General features: G+C 48.6%; 1 long non-coding RNA gene across 1 annotated transcript; it reads right to left on the reverse strand.

Moving 5' to 3' along the window:
- Positions 1–4,642: 4,642 nt before the first annotated feature.
- Positions 4,643–19,592, reverse strand: LOC120750576 (uncharacterized). Its single transcript, XR_005700053.2, has 3 exons — positions 19,536–19,592; positions 10,686–10,738; positions 4,643–5,503 (listed from the first exon to the last, which is right to left on the reverse strand). It is a non-coding gene; the product is annotated as an uncharacterized LOC120750576 (long non-coding RNA).
- Between the last annotated feature and the right edge of the window lie 518 nt (positions 19,593–20,110).

Here is a 20,110-nt window from a genome sequence, read left to right on the forward strand (position 1 = left end):
TGTTTATTTCCAGCAGAAAAGGTATAATGATTCCAGCTTCTTGTCACAGCCTTTCACTGCAAGGTGGCTCAGTCTCTGCAGGCAGAGCCCTCAGGGAGTGACCTGGGGGAGGCTTTGTCCACAGAAGAGCACATTATTCTTGAAAGTGCAAGGAAGGTGAAAAGAGATCTCACGGATGGTTCTGCTTCCCCCTCAGGAAAACAATGGGAAGGGAAAGCTTAGGTGTTTTAATGCTCTGGCAGAACAGCACAAACTTCAGTCACTGGGCTCTGCCAGGGCTGCCACAATGCTTTTGTCTCCCAGGGGAAGATGTCCTTACTATTATTTTTCAAGGAAGATTTTTCTGAGCATCCAGTTAAATCCCTAAGACCACTTGTTTGCTGATTTTTGTTTCCCTGGCTTTGTTTATGTGAAACATGGCAGTGGTTTCCACAGTCTGTGCTCACCTTTCTGCTTTTCCTTAGACCGAAGATGTGGTCTGAGCTGTTCCGTGCAGCCAGGAGGTGCACTCAGTCCTCATCCTAATGGGGCTGCAGTCTGGAACAGCTTCATCCAGTGACAGAAAACAGCCTGCATACAAGGAAGCCTTTCCAGCTACCCCTTTGCTGACACAAGCATTGTTGAGGATGAGCCTTTCTGGCTTAAAGTCATTCTAAATCCATGAAAAGGAAACATTTTCTAAAGGACAGTTGATACGTGCTCGAACATGTCTATTGGCTTAATGCTTCACCTTGCAGTCAGAGTGGCATTGCTTATTACACACACTGCCCTGCGTGGTTTTGCAGCCAAACCCTGGGCTGAGCAGCAGCTTGAGTTGTGTTGCAAATCAATGAGCACTGATCCTCTTCAAGTCTGGAACAGCGAATCCACTCTGATGCTGCAGTGGTGGCCCATGCTGCAGGGTAGTTGCGTGCTCGGTGTACTCCTCCTCCAGCTGAGGCCACAGCTCTGGCTAACTTTCACATTCCAGCTGTGAAAGCAGTACTCAACATCCTTCATCTGTCATCTCGTGAGCTGAGTCCTGCCCCAGGGTTGCCTCTGGCTTGAGTTATCTGCAGGGATAAATCTTCTGACTGGTTTTGAAGTTTAATCTGAGCCCATCTGCCTGTTTACCTTCCCTTCACGTCTGGCAAGGCAGCTTGAGGCAGGCAGGCTCTGGCTGTAAGAAGGCAAATTGCTTCCTTGTCTGCAGCAAGAGTAAATCGTGACTCAAACCCCAGCAGGCTGAGGAAATGGTGAGACAGTCCAGGAGGAAGCTGCAAAGCCTCAGCCACATCTCACAGTCCAGGCTGTCCTGGGATCCTCTGTCAAGTGCAGCCTTCCTCATTTTCTGCTTCAGTCCTCAGGTGTAGAAGGAAATTGATGACTTTTATGTGCTGATGTGTGCAGAAGGCAATGGGCACATTTTAAAACATGCAGAAAACTTGAGGAAGCTGGAGCATACCCTTTCCTGGGAGTGTTGGTCCCAGATGTGAAGAATACTTTGGGTTTAATTGCCTCTCTTGTAGCATCTCTTGAGTTCAGAGTGACTTCTCTTGGTTATCACTGCCTAGACTAATCCACCCTGTGCAAATAATTGCCATGTCCTGTGTCCAGAGTGAGGTGAGGGGGAACCCTGCTGTTGATGTGGTCTGTGCCAGGCAGCTGGCAAATGTGGTGGGCAGCTCCATGAGGTCCCTGTGGCACAGCTCCAGGCCTGTGCCCCCCTTGTTGCCCCCTTTGCTGGGGCAGAGGCTCTGTTTCAGCAAGGTTCTCTTGCTCCTTTTGGACTAGTGCAAAATGCATCATGTAGTATTTGTCTTTGTTAGATGGATAACGTAGTGGTTTGGTTAAAAATAATAGCCTTTTGCTGGTTTATTAATTGAGATTAATAGTGTCAGCTCAAAAGCCACCATCAGCTATCCTGTCTAATGCTGCACATATTGAACAGCAGGGTAGTGTCCAAAATGATGAAGAAGAGACTCTCCAGAACCCTGCTTAATTCCAGCAAACTATTTTAGGGGCAGCAGGTACTGGCAAGCTGAATTATTTTTTGTCCTTCAAGCAGTTGTGATTTGATGATGTTATAGAGAAATACCCGGAAAAGAAAACGAACTTTCCAATAATTCAGCTGAATGGTCAGCATTCACCCCGAGATGTGGCAAAGTGATCTCCACAGTGCAATTGTCCTTTAAAAAAAAAAAAAAAAGCCCATTGATTCAAGAAATTTGAAATCTGTCGTGGGTACAGCTACTGCTTCCCTACTATTATTTACCTATAAATGATCTAGTGTCCTATTTTCTGTGAGCAAAGGATGGACCAAAACCAGAGTTACACTGACACCAGGTAATTAAACTGTAGTTGTGGCTTCCTAGGCACCACTGCCACGGTCCCTTTTCGGTGTGCCGCTGGGTTTGACACAGGGAGGAGCACAGTCCCCATCAATTCTTGGGCAGACTGGGAGCCTGGTTGGGTACCACCATGTTCTGCATGGTGTGAGAATCAGACAGATGGCTGTGAGCTGTCTGTGCTGGCTGGCTCTGTGGTCTGAGCTCAGTGCTGAGCACACATAATTTTACAGCACAGAGAAAGCCTGCAAGACCATAGCACAGTTTAAGGTCCCTCCTTGCATCCCCAAACTTCTTTCTTGCACCTTTTCTCTGGTGCAGTGACTGTCCCAGCTGCATTACTCCTTTCTGGACCTGCCTGTGTTTCTGCAGCTCCTTCTTTTCTGTTGGTGATGCTGAAAATATTATCTGTGAAACCCACTGCAGCTTTGTTCCAAGTACAAAAACGTGCTTGTCTCTTGGTTATTTTAGAAGCTTATTTTACAAAGCAGCTCAGTGCTTTACTGTGTTCAGTAGAGAGATTTTTTTGCAGCCTAACAGTATGTTCAGTCTAGGTGTTCTTTTTAATGAGTCCATTTCTGTAATTGTGATTACTTAGGCTTTCCTTTAGGAGAGTCTGAAATGGGTTGTAGAGCTGTGACCTGGGCCAGTCGCCAAATGCAGCCCCAGAGAGAGAAGCTCTGTATGGGCAGGCAGGGCACATGCAGAGCGACCTGTGGGGAGGCAGAGCCCTGCTCCCTGTCTGCTCCTGTCACAGCATGGTCTGACAGCAGAGTGGCTTTCCTCTGGTTTGCTGTGTCATTGGAGGCCATCCAAAAAGGCCCTGCCCTCACGAAGGGGGAGCTGTAACTGAACTCATCAAAGTATCTCCCCATATGTGCCAGAGACTCAGGGGACCTTGACAGAAGGAAGGTCTTCGTTAAAAGAATGAAATCCAAGTTCAAAGAATATCTAAACCACTATAGTGATTAGAAAAGAATATAGAGTACTGTGCTCTCCTGTGTGCTGGGGTCACCGTGATTGTTCTGCTCCCCACAGGCATATTCTATTCATCCCAGTAGGTCTTTCAGAGCTGCTGAAAACTAACACAAGCTCTGGGAGATCTGGTGAGTGGACTCCTGATAAACTGCAGAGAAACTGTGTTCCTGCCACAGATCAGTGACATTAATAGGTCTAAAAATGACTGTTCCTGTGAAAGAAGTGCTATTGTTCAAAATTGGATTTTTACCAGGAGTGTTAGAGAGCCATTGCTCCAGAGGGCCCACCCAGCTTCTCCCAACAATGCAGGAACATCTGCTCTCTACTCCACCTATTTCTGGGCCTCCAAGGTATGATAGAATCATGGAATGGCCTGGGTTGGAAGGGGCCTTAAGGATCATCCAGTCCTACCCCCTGCCATAGGCAGGGACATCTTCCACTAGGCCAGGTTGCTCCGAGAACCTTCCAGCCTGGCTTTGAACACTTCCAGGGATGGGGCATTCACAAGCTGTTCCAGTTATCCCTGGTCCCATCCACACGGCCCAGCTGGTGTGCTGGGAGCTCGTGTCTCCAAGCGTGCACATCTTTGTGGGAGGCTGGCTCCCTTCCCACTGCCCGCCCTGGGCTCTCTGGTGGCTCCCCAGCTCCCAGGCAGAGCACAATGTCCAGCCTTGCTGAAGGCTGCTGCAGGGAAGACAACTGGGGTGTGAGCCTGTGTGCCAGGGGTGTGAGCTAGTGCCCCCCTCAAGGCATCCCACCTGCCATCCTCAGGGATGCATCCTGCTTAGTCTCTGCAGGTACCAGAGCATGATTTCCCATGTGAGCCAGAGAGCCTTTTTCAGAACATTTGATGCCTTCACTGAGGGCTTGAGAGTATAGATGCATTTATTTCTGTTTCACAGGTCCCAGGAATCATAAAGTTCCTAAAATACAGCATCTTAAGTGGTGTCCTGCAGTTTTTTCTTATATCTACATGTAGTGAAGATTTTATCTGATGTCCTTTATGCTTCAGTTGAGAATAGAAGTAATGTATTTTTCTACTTCTGGTGATAAGCAGATACTCATAGTATGCTAAGATGCAGGTACAATAAAAACAGAAGCCCAAAATACCAGGCTTCCCTGTCTGGGAGCACTGAAAATACTATTTCCTTAGGGGAGAGAACTTTCTGGTTTACTTTGCAGTCAGCTAATGGTAAAATGCAGTAATTTTTCTTGTAGGACAAGAAATATTAGGGAAAGGCCAGGAGTGGCAGTTACGAAAACTGATCCCAAACAGCTGCTCTACAGGAGCATGCAAATCCCTCTCAAGAAGGATGACTGAAATGGGAATGTGCCTCCTGCTTTCACTCCCATCACTGGGATGGATCCATGCCCAGGAGCCTCAGGTAGGACCTGTGCTGGGATCCTGCCCCAAAGGGCTCACACAAATCCTGTGTTCTCTGATGGCTCCCAGGAGGCTAATTTGCCAGTGTGGTAGGATTTGAACTCTGGATTTACACTGCATATGTACTAGATGGTGGGCTCAATCTCCTTTCTCTTTTATCTTCCATACTGGAGACCAGATTGAAAGAGACGGTGCCAAATTCAGACCTGGACCTGAGGCTTGCACAGCACAAGGAGAACATTTGGCACATTTTAAGTGGCAGAAACATGGATTTCATTCAACATCCCCTTAAGTTCTGAATCAGATAATATTGATGCATTTTTTTTAATACCTTCAAAGCAAGATCTTCCTTCAAAGCACCACATTTCAACACCTCTAGTATGACCCTTAATTCTAGTACACGTTCATTTATAAACAGCATTGAGAAATGAGCTTCTAAATATTGATTCTTAAGATGAGTTGATCCCTCTTCCAGTGGCACCAATCAGAAATCAGCAGATGGAGAGGATCTTCACGCTCTTTGGAGCTGATCAGGTGAACTTTTCTCCTCCGTGCTTCCCAAGCAGCCGTGCTGCCTCTCACACTGCAGTACCTCCACCACCCCCCTCTGCCGTGCTGTCTCGCTGTGTGAGACGTTGTCTTGTCAGCAGCAGTTCGGCTCAGCTGGGCCTCCAGGATCACACCCGACATTCTCGGGGCAGGGAACTGGATTCAGCGGCAGTACTCCCGCTCGATGCTTGCCATGAGCTCCTCCTCCGAGTAATCATACAATATTGTCGGCTGCCCCAATGGCTTCTTGTTGCTTTCTGGGCATCTATCATGGAAAGAAATGAATTATTGGTGTTATGAGAATCAAGCTCTGGAGACACGAGAAGACCCTTGCTTCATTTTTTTTTGTGAATGGAAAGATTGAGCTGCATGTGGCTCGCAGAGACACAGATACTCTGTCATGTCTAGTTCCCATACCCCACTGGCACACTGCCTGCTGACATTTGCTATCACTTGGCACCAGTTTAGTCTGTGAGTTCATTACAGTACAACCCTTACAATGTGCCAGATCAAGCTCCCCAGAAACTTTCGAGTTAGGCTCCAGGCCCAGCTAAAGGACAGTGTAATCTTTATGCTACTTTTAATGTTTTACGCAAAAAGAGATTATTTTGTTTGTATTTGTAAGGGATCTGAGTTTCAACCAAAATATGAATGCAGCTGCCTCAAGCTGCTCTTATGGCTTTTATTTGTTTCCACATCAGTTCAGCCCTCCCATGAGTGGGAACTGATGTATGACTCAAAGGGAACTGGTATGGGGTTTACTGGTGTTATCAGAGGTGGTTGATGTTGGGTACAAGAGAAATCTGTCCCTACCTGCATAAGGGAGAACACTGACAAGTCTTCTGCAGGCTTTGCCCACTGTACCTCATGCTACCAATTTAGTCTACTTGATCTTGCCCTCCAGGACTCAAGAGAGGAGCCAGCAGCTGACAAGTGAGTGCTCCTCCTTGGCCTCGTAGAGATCTGGGAGGTGAGTAAGCCAGGCTGTCAGGCTTGGAACACACGGCTCCTTGGAATGGAGGTCATGGTGAAGTGCAGAGCTAAGTGGATAATTGAGCTGGTAAATCCAAACCGTAAAGTGCTCTGCCATGCCATGTCAACCAAGACTTTGTGACCACCCACTAGTGAAGAACAAGTAAACAAGAAATAAATGTTTTGTGTTTGTGTATCAGTTTGTTGCCAAAGAGGAGAGATTTTCATATACACTAGCATGGCTCCAGATCTGTCCCAGACTCACCATATCTTATCTATTGAATTCCTCTATGGAGTAATACCTCTACAGATGAGATCTAGCCCAGCTATTGCTCTTGCAGCTGGGATGAATAAAAGTCATCCATTAGCATCCTTGAACGAAAAAATCTGAAGACCTGCTTACTAGACGAAATCACAGAAACTGCCCCAAAGCAGGTATGCAAATGTAGAATCAGAATTGAAGAAAATAACCCCAAAATGCTTTTCTAGGGACACTTTCTCCTACAGAGGAGGTGCTTTCATACTGCTCTCCTTGGCATCCTCATTGTTCCTCACACAGGCAGCAGCCATGGAATGAGTGGCCACAGTGCGGTGCAATCCCTGCTCTGCTCTGACCTGCCCTGGCCACAGAGGTTCCTACGCCCAGCCCAGCTGCTCTGACCAGGCTGGGTTTATGCCATGCCCCCCATGTGTCAGAAATAGCCTGGTCTTTTTCCTGGAGTCACCTGATGGCTGGCTGGTGACACTGGGTAGTGTAGATATTCTACAGTTACTTACATTGCACTATGCCCTCGATGGCAAGTTCTACTAGCAGCAAGTACACTTAAGCAAGTACAACCCGTCTCTTCAGCTCATTCCTTTTATTCATTTCCCTGCTGAGGGCTGAAGGGTATCTGATCTCCACTGCACTAAATAAGGCCCGAGAAGAAAGCTACAAGTCCAAGAGCTCGAACCATACAGCAGCATTTACAAAGCAATAATGGGAAAAGGAAGTGCACAAATCTGAGTTAAAACACACCATTTATTGATTTAAACTCCGCAATGTGACAATCCTCTAACTAATTTTATGTTACGTGATGAATGTGAGGCAGAGCTCTTGGCAGCTTGCTTGCAGGCCCACAGAAGAACCATTGTTTCTCCTAGCAGTTACATAATTTCCCACTGTTAATTATTCTTGAAGCTTTGGTTTGCATGGAGAAAATCTCCAGGTAAAACTCGTTGAGACAAAGATGTGCTTTTGAAAAAACAAAAGACTTCACTTCCTATGCACAACCCAGAAATGAGAGGAAAAGAGGGGGCTGTGTTTCTTTCTAGAGCAAGGGAAAAGCAAGGTGCTGTTCATACTGTTTCTGTATTTGTGGCAAAGTTCTGTATCATTTAATATGGGAAAACTGAAATTAAAAAATGAGAGCTTTAATCTGGAAAAAAAGGAGAAACTTCTGCACCCTGAGGACAGCAAGCAGAGGAACAGGCTGTGTGGTTGCACAGGCTCTGTCCTTGGAGGCTTTCACCACCTGATGGGACAAAGCCTGAAGCATTCTGCTCTGACTTCACAGCTGATCCAGCTTGGAGTCAGAGCTAGGAGACTGGACTAGAGACCTCCTGAGGCCATCCCAACCTAAACCTCCATCTCAAAGGCACATTGGTGCAGCTATTTCTGCTGATCCTAGAATTCAGTGAGAAGTTGTGGCAGGGAAATCCCAAGCTCCGGATGTGCACAGGACTGAGCTGGTGGACCACAGGCCTGTTCCTGTGCTCCTGCAGCTGCTCCAGTAGCAGAGGAGGCATCTCGCTCCTCTCGTCACCACGTGCCAGGGCTGCAGAGCCTGGCTTCAAACACACTGAGTCCACCTGAGGGCTGTTAGACCTTCCAGTCAGGAAAATAACAGGTCAGTACCTTGAGAGGAAAGATTTTAAAACCCCAGATGTCCTGGGGAAAGAAAGAAACCTGTGAGGAAGCAAAGCTGAGAGAGAAGGAGTTAGCTGAAAAGCATACAAGAGGGGGGGAATTTGCAGTGTGATAGGACAGCAAGGAAAAAGAAGGCCAATGCAGCTCCATCAGGATTATTGGGCAGGCTTCTGGGTTCCTCACTGCTAAAATGTTATTAACAGCTTGGAGGGAGTTTAGAAAGCAGCAATAAAAGTGATTTAAGAGGCTAGAACAAAGCAATTCAGGAAGGAGGAAAGCAAGAAATGTGCTCCATTTCAGATACAGGCTTCTCGGTATTTAAAGTCTCTTAAGGGAAGCAGGAATTATGGGTGTGTTTTTTTGTTAAGTGCAAAGACGATGAACTATCAATGTGGAGAAGGAAATGCAAAGGGCAAAATTAGACCAAAAGCGAGCAAAACCACCTTTGAGCAAGATCCCCGCAGTGGGAATGGCTGCCTGCAGGCTCCCGTGACAATGGCCCTGATGGGTGACGAGGGTGACAAGCTCCTAGGGAGACAAGCTCCTAGGGACAAACCTGAGTTAAGTGGCTGGAAACTAGGTTGGGGTGAATCTAGGCCAGTGTTTTTTATCATTTTGCTGAGGATGAGAAAGTCCAGGGTTAATCATTAAAATGCCTTCTGCAAGACCTAGCAGCTGAAAAATGGGTCAAAACAACGCCCCGGTAACCCTGCCAGTGCCACGAGCCTTGGCAGCAATTATAAAATCATTACCGTGTGCCTGGGCTCTGTCATCCACCCGTGAACTATCAGACGCTAGAGAGCAGTTCCCAAAAGATTTTGGGGAAGGGAGGATGAGAGGTAACACAACCCAACCAGGAGCTCATCCCAAGTGTTTACCAGGGGCTGGTTTAGATGCTGATTTGGTGTCACACGGGCATGTTCTAGGACAGGCGGGGCACACCCACCTCTATCTCACATGACTGCTCTCCTGACAGACACTATTAAGTCTCCCCATCTAGTTCTTCTTCTCCTTCCTTGACATTTGCTTCTCCTTTAATTGGCTTTATGGGAATTTCTTCAGTCAGCAACTCTATCAAGACAAGGCTGACTTTTGCTGTTTGTAAAGTGAATGTTTACCTAGAATGATTTCAGCCACAAAAATGTGAAGGATGAGATACCTATGCACGCACATTAACCTCTGTTTCCGTGGCTTGATTTGATTTGATGCCTTCAAAAATTTGCTACGTACTGGGCCATTTCCAAAAAAATGTTTGCATAGTTCTTGCCAGCAGAAATTGCAACTCTGCTTTATCTCAGGCAGTACAGGCACTTCACACGTGAGCTGTACTATGGGACTCTGCAGTGGGTATAAAGTAAATGCTATCTAAATGAAAATAATCTGCTCTCTTTCAGATCAGAAAACATTTTCTGTTGTCTCAAACCTTCCCTTTGCAAGTCAAAGAGGGTGGGAGAAGGAAAGCTTTGGCAGGGTGTGAAGGGCCAGTGGGCACCTGGGGCGGGGAAGCTGCACAGGGGCCTGGCAGGGCAGGCTGTGCACCTCAGGAGGAGACTGCTCAGTAGCCATCATAGCCCAAAGCCCACTGAGGACACTGGAAAGCACAGGAGAGGGTAAAATCCTTTCAGGGGCACCTGTACAAGCATTGCCATCAGAAAAAACAAGGGCGGATGAGTTTTCTGAGAGCTCTGGGAAGCAGCAGCCTTGCCAGGTGAGCTCCCTGCCAGCTGGAAGGGAGAGCAGGAGCAAGAGGGCAGACAGCAGCAGGTGCCTGGGCTCTGCTGACATCCACCAGCACTGCTGGGCATTAGCAGGCCACACAGCCCATGACCAGCATCTGCAGATTAGTCTGCTTCGAGCGCTGCAGGAGCAGAGGGGCTGGATGACAGCCAGAGCTTAATGCTGAAGAGTCACTCTTTAATGGAAGGAGGTGGTATTTTAAGATGGTTTTCAAGCCTGTTCATTTCACCTGGGGTTTTTTAACATGTGTTAAACTGTCCCCATTCCTGGTGCAGGCAGACTCAGAGGCTCACTCTGCTGGGCAGCTTTTGCTTGTGGAAAATTTCAGATTCCTTTTGTTTGGCACCCAGAGCAGCAGGTCCCCAGCATTCCCCCATCTCCGAGGGACACTCATGTCTCTAACTGGTGTAGCACTGGAGCATCTTATGGGCTTTCTCTCATGATTCTGGGGAGCAAAGAGACATTATTCTCCTTTTCCACATGCTGCAGAGCCCACAGGTGAATCAGGGCCTGAGCTCATCGTTGGAGCAATTCTCCACAGCTTTGCACTAACTGCTCCAAGATGCCTCTCTGACATGTGGACATCCTAAATTCTGATTGCTCACGACCTCTTCATTACACTTGAACTGGAGCCTAGATCTTTTCAAGCAGCACCTGATTTTTAAAAAAAATTTGCAAGGGGAAGGGGCAGAATATTTAAGGCTATAAACCATTTCACACTATTCCCAGCTCTTTTGCACAGTGTGAGGAATGCAGAAATAGCATAAAGGCCCCTTAATTCCACCTGCATTTCCCCCCTGAAAATACCATGAAAGCAGGGGATACTCACTGATGGTCGAGGTTGTTGTTCTCTGGGCCTGGTGGGCTTCTGGTTGACAAAGCCTAGGATAGAAGACAAGACACAGTTACAACACTTTGAAGTCAAGGAAGGTGATTCTCTCCCTCTGCTCTGCTCATGTGAGACCCCATCTGCAGGGCTGCATCCAGGTCTGGCATGCTCAGCACAGGAAGGACATGGACCTGTTGGAATGAGTCCAGAGAGGGGCCATGAAAATGTTTAGAGGTGTGGAGCACCTTTCCTGTGAGGACAGGCTGAGGTAGTTGGAGTTGGTCAGCCTGGAGAAGAGATGGCTCTGGGGAAACCTTATTGCAACCTTTTGGTACTTAAAGGAGGCCTACGAGAAAGATAGAGAGGGGCTGTTTATGAAACCTGTAGTGACAGGACAAGGGGCAATGGTTATAAACTGAAAGAGGGCACCTTTAGATTAGATCTTAGGAAGAAATTCTTACTGTGAGAGTTGTGAGGCACTGGAACAGGTTGCCCAGAAAAGCTGTGGCTGCCCCATCCCTGGCAGTGCGCAAGGCCAGGCTCGATGTGGATGGAGCTTTGAGCAATCTGGTCTAGTTGAAGATGTCCTTGCCCATGATGGGGGCTTGAAACCAGCTGATCTTCAAAGCTCCCTTTCACCCCAAACCATTATTTCTTTCTATGAAACCTATCTCTCTCTACAGTGGGCAACACATCCTGGTTTAAACCCCCAAACAATCTCTGTGGAGACAATACAGGTACAAGTGACTCCTTTACTAGCCCTGTTCTGCCAGTTCTGCTTCAGCATTCAGGGCAGCTGGGTGGCTGCCATCTACAGAAGCAAAATCCCTGAACAATGAACTGTTAAACCTCCCAGCTTTCCATGAATGCCCACTGCGTGACCAGCTGCAGGTAACAGTATGAAAATACCTGCTAAGGGAGGAGGTCACTGCAACATCAACCCAATTTTCACCTGATAAAGATGATTCCCAGGAAAATTACCCATCTGGGGTCAAACATCAATCTTCCCTATGCTGGAATCCACAGGCTTTCAATGGGATACCTGGGGAGCAACTGAAGTTGAACCTAATGGTATTTAAACAGAGGGCAGTGATGGGACCATTTGTCCCCAGTCAGTAATAAAAACCCTCTGTAGCCAGATACTACTGAGAATAACGTATCTCTCATCTTTTTCTACCTTTTCACCTATTCTCACAGGGAAAGGGAGTGGGACAGGGACACAGCTTTGCATCTTGGCTCATCATTATCTTTTATGAGGTGCAGTCCTAAAGCTGGTGGGCCTCCTTCATACAAGCTACCCCGAATCTCACAACAACACTAACAAGTTCAACAGGTAGCACCAAAGCAGGGCCTTCCAGGAAACAGAAATGAAAAGCTTTTCCACATCAGTGCAGAAAAGAGGAAAATACTTTCTGTACAAGAAAAAGGGGAAGTGTCTTGGTTTGAAAGACAGGTATCTGCTAAGAAAGGCAGGAGCTTCCCCAAGCAGCGGCTCTGACCGTCCTCCTCTGAAGCCAAGAGAAAGAGAGAGAACCAGCAGCTGCCCCAGCCCCGTTCCCTACCTGCCCAATCCTCGTGGTATCTCTATCCTCGGAGAGAAACTCCCAGATAAGGGAAGTGCAACCAGAGGGCCTCCTCCCCTGAGCTTGGCCACTTTTATTTTTCTCAAGTACCCAGTCATTAGTGTTTCCTATCAACTTATGCAGAAAAAAAAAAAAATCCCTAAGTAAAAAGGAACAAAAAGAAAGGAACCTAACCCTCACTAGGAAGCAAAGGAACCAGGGAGAGGTGTGGAAAAGCTTGCAATGCAGAGCCATTGCCTGTCCCTGTGCTGTGTTTCTGCAGGGCCGGATGGCATCCAAGCGATTCCTCAGTAAGATCATGTACATGCTGTTGGAATAGCTCAAACCTGTGCTGCCCCAAAGTCATGCACGGGACTGGTGCTGGAAACTGTGGGAGCTATGGACGGGCAATGCCACACTATAGACACTGCTGATACAACATGATGGCTTCGCACACAGCTTTGCACCAATTTAAATCTGTTGGTATTGGTCAGGCTTGTATGTGACATCTGCTGGGTAGAAATGTCCACATGGGGGTCTGCAGGGATTGCATGGCACCTGATTTTAATTTGCAAGGAGATTTTTTCACTACACTCCTTCCTCAGCTACTTCTCATGGGGGATGGACAGGAATTGAGGTTTAAACCCCGTGGTCTCAGACACCGCGAAGCAGACAGAGAGGTGCTTGGCAGCAAACTGCTCAGTTCTTCCTTGCCTCTTGCAAGGGCTTTGTGCTGCTGTGGTCATCTTTGGCTCTCATGCTTTAGCAGGTGAGGAGAATTGCAGCAAGGACGCCTCTCTCATGGCTCTGGGTAAACCTCTCTTCCAGGTGAGCCCTTTGTAGATTCCCTTTCAGGAGCTGGGAAAGGTATCTGTTATTCACTGTATTTCACATCCTAGCTTTATGCTGCCTGCTTAAAATGACAAAAGATGTTGCCAGTCTTTCACAGCGTTTTAGTTTAATACCTGTTAAAAGGCATTCCACATCCTGTCAGAAGAGTCTTTGCTCTTTGTTTTCTCTGGAAGAGGCTGAACTACTCTAGAAAGAGCTTCTGGGTCCAAGCAGAGACAAGGGTATGTGAGAAAGAGGACAGTGAGGTAAGACAGCTCTCTCCTGGTTATTTATGATTGTTTCTTGGCGATCTCCCACAAGCAACAAGAGCAAGAAGCAGCGCCAGGAGAACAGCATGCTGAGCTCCGATGGCTGACTTCTCCTAGGACTGCATCCCACAATGCAGCTCCTCATCCATCATCCACTGGACTACTGTTGTGGCACGAGTTTCCTTCCACCAGGTGAGGAACATTACTCATCCCCAGCACCAAGGGAAATAAAGTTCCTTAGGAGTGCTTTGGTGACATTCTTCCCACAGTGAGAACCCAGCTTCCAACACTTCTGTGCAAAGGATGGGTTTGGATCATTTTAGGGAGGGGTTTGGATTGTACAGTCTGTTTTTTCTTCCCTTGTGGCTGACTCCTCCATATTACGAGCTGTACGTGTTGTGTGGGTGGAAGACAGAATTAATTCGTCATCAGGACAGCGCAGCTCTGGTTAGCAAAATCTGCTTCTCTGTGCAAAACCTGCTCCCACCTTTTCCAAAGGATCCGTCAGCAGCAATACTTATTTCCCAAGAGAATTTGGAACTGGCAGAAGTAGATTTCTACCAACATTTCATCCAGCGCATGAATCAAAAATGGTGGCAAGTAAAAACAAAAGGCACCTCCAGCCTCTGCCTTTTCCCCGCCATGAGTCTCCGTGGTTTGGGAGCTGCTCCCCATCCCTGCGGGCAAAGGACACCTGGCTCGGCGGTGCCCCGGTGACACCGTGTGCCGGGCAGCAGGCAGGGCGAGGAGCACCGACTGCCCTGGGCTGTGAGACACAATAAAAACTGACCCCACCCAGCCGGCTCGGGATTGCTGTAATGGGCATGTTGCAAGTTCAGCAGATAATTAGTATTAGCCCTTTATGTGGGTTAGGATGATGAGCATGTCAGGACACTTTAATATTATGGGTTCCTATCCTACAGCTAAATAAGTAATTGCTGGCCTGGTTGGCCTGCGTCCTGGTAAGAGATAAATGAAGTCAGCTTCTCCTTTCTGCAGCTTGCAGTCATCTTTTTATTACTCATCCAGACCGTGGTGTGTCTCCTTGTGTTCCACCCCATTCTCAGTACAGGCATCTTGTGCTGAGGTCTGCTGTGCCACAAAGCCCCACACCACCCCCTCCTGCAAGTTTACAGGCTTGGATATTAAGCTCATCCAGCATGTATCCGCATTTAATTTAATGGCCTGACAGGTGGGGTGGAATGGTTTGACAGTCATTGCACACACGGTTCAGCCATCCATTAGCACAGCAGCTCCTGGGAGCAAGGCAGAGCCGAGAGCTGGAAGCAAGACCTATTTCTCTCCGCTGTGTGCATAAACCAGCACTCCTGGGGTGCAGCTTCCTATTCCCCCAATCCCATGCAAGTTCCTCATGGCCCTGCCAGCCCTTGACCCCCTATTTTCTCTGTCAACTCCAGCAGCTGTGAGTAAGCTGGGTGAGAATACCCTTTCCTCGAACTTTTCTGCATGGTGAGACAGAGCCGTGTACCTTTGGAGGCTCTAGAGCTGCTCCCAAGCGGCACTGAAACCAGCCAGCAATTACTGACTACTAACACTGTCTCCAAAACTGAGAGGCCAAATTCAAGCTCTCTTTGAGCTGGTCCCTGTGCTAGCCCCTAAGCCATGCCCAGACCTTATTTGGGAGGCTACAAGCTGGTCCTGACCAAAAATCCTGCCAGCTCAGTGGGGCAGACCACCACAGTCCTGTGCCAAGCAACTGCTATGGTACGGTTTAGCAGTATGGATACAGCCCTGGGATGCAGTAGATACAGACCCTGAGTGCAGCTCAGCTGCAACTCATGTCCAAGGAGTGACTGAGCCCTGTATTGCATGGACACGGGAGCAGCGTGGTCTCTGCCAGGGCTGGTCCACTGGGTGTGGTTTAATAGTGCAGCGTTTCTGAAAAAGGTATGCCAGTGCCTCTTTCCCTGCCTCTGCTCCTCCCAAATCCCTCTTCACAAACACTCCATGAACAGGACCAGCGGACCAGTCTGAGCTGAAATGCCAACCCGCTGGCAGGGATGGAGGGTATGAGCTGGAGAGCCCTGCAGCTGCAGCCTGCAGCGGAGCGCAGACAGCTGAGCTGGTACCGCAGCAGGGCAGCACCATCCAGCAACACCAGCACAGCACAGCACTGAGACAGCCAGCACTGCTGCAATCAGCCTCTCCAACCTGCAGCCAGCTATTGCTGGCAAAAAAAAGTGGCTTACTGAGGGTGCCAGTAGGTACCATATGTGATTCATGGCCCCAGCTACACCCCAGGCAAAGCACTGCCAGGCAAAGCACTTCCAGCTTTGCTCTGGTCTGCAGCAACATCCTCTGGCCAGTGAAGGAATTAGGAGCAGCCGGTGGATGGAAAGTGGGCAGGGAGACAAGGAGTTCCTATGCTTCTCCTATCCTGCCTACTAAAACACCTGCTCTCAGCTATTCTGGACATGCCCTGGGCTTACTTTTTAGATCTTGAATAGTTTCCAGGGTAAAAGCAACCCATGCTCTGCCAAGTGAAAGGGGGAGTTGTGGAAAATACCCAGTCAGCAGTTTTCCAAGTCCAGGTGCAACACAGCTGTGCTGGGAAGGTGATGCTGGCTGAGGGGACAGCACAGCTCGCTGCTTCTGGGCTCTGATTCTGGGTGAAGTTTCAGGTGCTTTGAAGACAAGAAATATAATGGAAGAGAAAGGGAGACCTTTAACACAGCAACCACCAGATCTACAACCAGACATTAACTACAGAATCTGAAATAATCTGACTTTGGGAAGTTCAAGGAGTCCCAGATATTCAACTGGAGATGACATTTTCTGAAGGCTCCATGCTCCCTATGAAAGTGTAACACAGTGTCTTGATTCGAGGGCATTTTTGACTATTAACACAACCAGGAAAAAAATGCTGAAATAAACTGCTAACAACGTGGAATTGGAAAGATCAAATTTCTGTTCGAGGGAAGCATATTTTAACAAGAGTAGAAAAATAAACTGCAGTTCCTGTAAGATACTAATGGGGCATTGCATTTCATGTCCCTTCAGGACCCTTTTGTGCTCACAGCTGGGACCAGCCAGCCACGAGGTGACGCTGTGCCACATCAGTCTGCAAAAAAAACATATGGCTGAAAAAATCAGGCAAAGCTTTGAACACTTGGGTGTTTTAAAATTATATGATAGTGCCTCTAGAAGTTGGTGAATACACCCTCTCCCCGTGTTACTCCTGTGCTGCAGCTGAGGTTATTTGCTTGCTGGAATCACATCCCGTCTCCAGTCAGGAGGAGTGATGGTGCCATGGAAAAAGCTGTTAAAACCAAAACCTTAATGTGTCTGTATTATTCCTGCATTTCAGGAAACTAATGGGGAAATGCCTGAGGCCACAGCCTCTGCCCTGGCATCCACCAAGAGCTGCCACCCCTGCTCTGTGCTGCAGCAGCACCTGCAAAACCTCAACTACATTTTTCTGTTTTGAGTGAAGAAACAAGGAGAAGCACGTACAACAAACTGGAATTGAGAGCAAAGCTGGAAAAGCATGTTTGGTGCTGACAAGAGGTGTTGGGGTCTGCTCTGAGGCATGTGCAGGTTTCCCATCAGGATTTGGTTCCCACCCTGCTGCTGTGATATGCTTTCGCCCTTCTTGCCCCCAAGCACTATTTGTATCAAATAGAGGCGGCTCAAGCCTTTAAAGGCAGCTGCATGCCTCTCCACCAGCCCTTGTCACCGGGCCTGATTGCCTATCAGTGCTGTCAGCTTGCTGCTGGATAGCACATTGTGCCAGGATTCAGCAGTGAAACACAACACTGATGCACATCATGCCCAGGAGAAACCCAGCCGTGACAGCAGAATGATGAGTCTTGCTTGCAATTCTGCTCTCTTCTGACTGGTGTCAAGGGTCTCTTCTACTCCCACTGGCCTGAATCCCATCCTCCACAGGCTGTTTCTTAAAAGACTTTCCTACTGTGATACCTCCTTGTTGCCTTTCCTCTTCCTGCCTCACCTTTCCCCCACTAACTCTGTTGAATTAATTCACCCCTTCTTCGCTGAAATTTCTTTGCTTATCCTCCAATTTGGACAATGGAATGGGGCAAAGCAAACAAGTTCCTACCACAAAACAGAAACTACAAATGACCTGAGAAGCTGGCAAGACTGAGAGAAATTGCCCTCAAAATTACTAGCAATGCAATGAAGCTGATATCCCTTTCCAGAAATCTCCTTCCCTAGCCTCCTGGAAAGGGTGGGACTGCAGTTTGCACAACAACCTAAAAGACTAAATTGTACCCAGCAAACAACCAAAACCTAGTGCTGCAATTTCCTCCCTCCTTTTCGCAGGCTAGTGGCTTTTTAGGCCTCAAGAGTGAGAATAGTGAGCCCATAACTGCCATCTCAGGTTCAGGAAAATAAAGTGCTACCAAGAAAAGCTTCGTTTACCCTGAAACTACCTGAGACTTTTCTTGTCTGTCTTTTGTATCTTTGAAAAACACTGGTAGTTCTTTGCTGTCTTTGTGTGGGTGCAACCAGAGCTGTGAGCTTTCTCCCAAAAAAGAGGCAGCAGCAACAGATGGACAAAGAGATGCTCGAGATGCTCAGCATCACTGCTGCCTCACTGCTGTGCGCTGCACACACTTGGCCCCACAGCTGCTCCAGGCTGAGTTTGGAGGACCCTCATAGACATCTCTGTGCTGCAAAGCTTGACAGCATTGCCACCCTGGCTCTGCACCACAGCCTGAGATGACTGAGGTGATGGTACAGGTTCCTCACCTGCCTCATAGTTTTTTCCAGAGAGGGAAATCTGAAGCAGGGAGTGGGGCATAGTGACCCCCACACTACCCCAAGGGCCACATCTTAAATTCCCGAGCCTCTACAGTTTGCTCCTTGTCATTAGTTCACTGCTATCTACTGCCGTAGTGGACTGTCTCTACTGGCATTAGAAAAGAAAGATGAGGGCAGCTCCATTGCCTTTCTGATATGTTATCACTCAGAGTATATATCACTTCAGAATAGGGCTAAGATCCTGATTTATGCTTAGGAAAACTCACAGATTACAGAATTATTAAAGTTACAGCCATGATATTCACATCTTAGGAAAAAGAGGGAAAATTAATACCAGCAGCCTCTATTCCCGTAAGTAAAGATAAATAGGAGAAGTCAGGAGGATTGCTCATAAATGAGAGTACCTCGGAGGAGAAAGTAATGCTGAAGTGAGCTCAGTTCATTCTGTAGGAGAGTATGGAGCTTAAAGAGCAAGGAAAAAATATGTCAGTACAAGATCTCTAATTCTTTTCTCTTCAATTTCCAAACCTTACTTTGAGTTTTTTCTTTAAAACCTGTCTAAATAAAGGGTTCTCATACAGAACCCTGCCAGGTTTCCTAATGGAAAATTTAGTTTATATTAAAGTAATCTTTAACCCACAGATGTGCATGCAATTCAGTGATGCAAATTATACCCTTCTAAAGAGCAAAACTGAGGCACGCAAGGCAAAATGTTCCCGAGTCCTAAATATTTCTTTCAATTTTTGAATATATTACTTTATTCTGACAACTTTGGTGTATCTGTGGAGAGTACTGTTTATCTAACAAAAACCACACAGCTTCCAAAGCCAAGCTGAGAGACACCGGTGATTTTTGGCCTCATCAGCAGCTGATATAAATGCTGCTGTTATTCTTGGATTGGAAAAAAAGCCTAAAAGATAAACCTCAACTTCCTCGGAAGCAAATCCATTACTTGTTAGACTGAAATACGTCTTTAGGAAGAGCCAGACTGCAGTTGCAGTGGATTGGTAAACATTAAAGGGCAGCTTTATGTTCACATTTTAAAACTTCTGTTACAAGCCTGACCCAGGAAAAATCAGGAACCGAACTTTATGAAGTCGAGCTATTTCCACAAGTCAGGAAAAGAAACTTCCAGTAGCACCAGGAGACCGAAGAGCGGGACGGCCCCTCTCGGGACCGTGTTTCGCTCGCATCGGAGACTGAAAAGGCAAAGAGAGCAGCAAAGGGAAAACGCAAAGAGAGCGCCTGGCTCACAGCGAAGATCAAAAGAATTTAACGCCGCTGATGTCCGGAGAAAAGTCACGGCCGCGGCGGGTGGCGCCTGCTACGGCAGGGCTGCCGAGGGCGGCGGGGACACCCGGCCTGGGCTGGGCCGGGCTGGGGGTGCTCGGGGCCGCCGCCGGAGGGTCGGGGCTCCCGTTCGGTGCCGGGCGGGCACTTACCAGCTGGAGCGGGGCCCCGCCGCCTCCCGCCGCCTCCGCGCTGCTGCCGCCGGCCCGGGGCTCGGCGCTGCCGCCGGCGGCCGGGGCTCGGCGGCCGGGGCCGGGCGGTGCCGCCGCCCCCTCGCCGTCGGCCGGCGCTGGCCCCGGCAGGTCCCGGCCGGGCCCCGCTCTGCCCGCGGACCCCCGCCCGCCGTCTGCTTGCCTCTTGCCCATGGCCGCGCCCCGCGGGCAGCGCTCCGGGCCGCCGCCTCTCGCGGCCGGGGCGGTCCGGGAGCCTTTCGGGGGGAGAATCCCACCCCGGAGCGCCCCGGGGCCGGGAGAGGGAGCCGGCGGCGCAGGGGAGGGGTGCGTGGCCGTCGCTGATCGCGGTTTTGGGCGGGGTGCCGCGCTCCCCCGTCCCTTCCAAAACTTTCCAGCCCAGCCCGTTAGCTCGGGCCTCCCAAGCGCCAGATCCTTACGTACATCTCCCAGAGCTGAGGGGAGGACATTGTCATCTTCGGGAACCGTGCGGCAGGAGCAGCGCTGCTGGGCTACGACACTAAGGCACAGCTCTCGCAGACGGTCTTGCAGACCTT

The sequence above is a fragment of the Hirundo rustica genome, chromosome 3, assembly GCF_015227805.2.
Source record: "Hirundo rustica isolate bHirRus1 chromosome 3, bHirRus1.pri.v3, whole genome shotgun sequence".
Taxonomy (NCBI): Eukaryota; Metazoa; Chordata; class Aves; order Passeriformes; family Hirundinidae; genus Hirundo; species Hirundo rustica.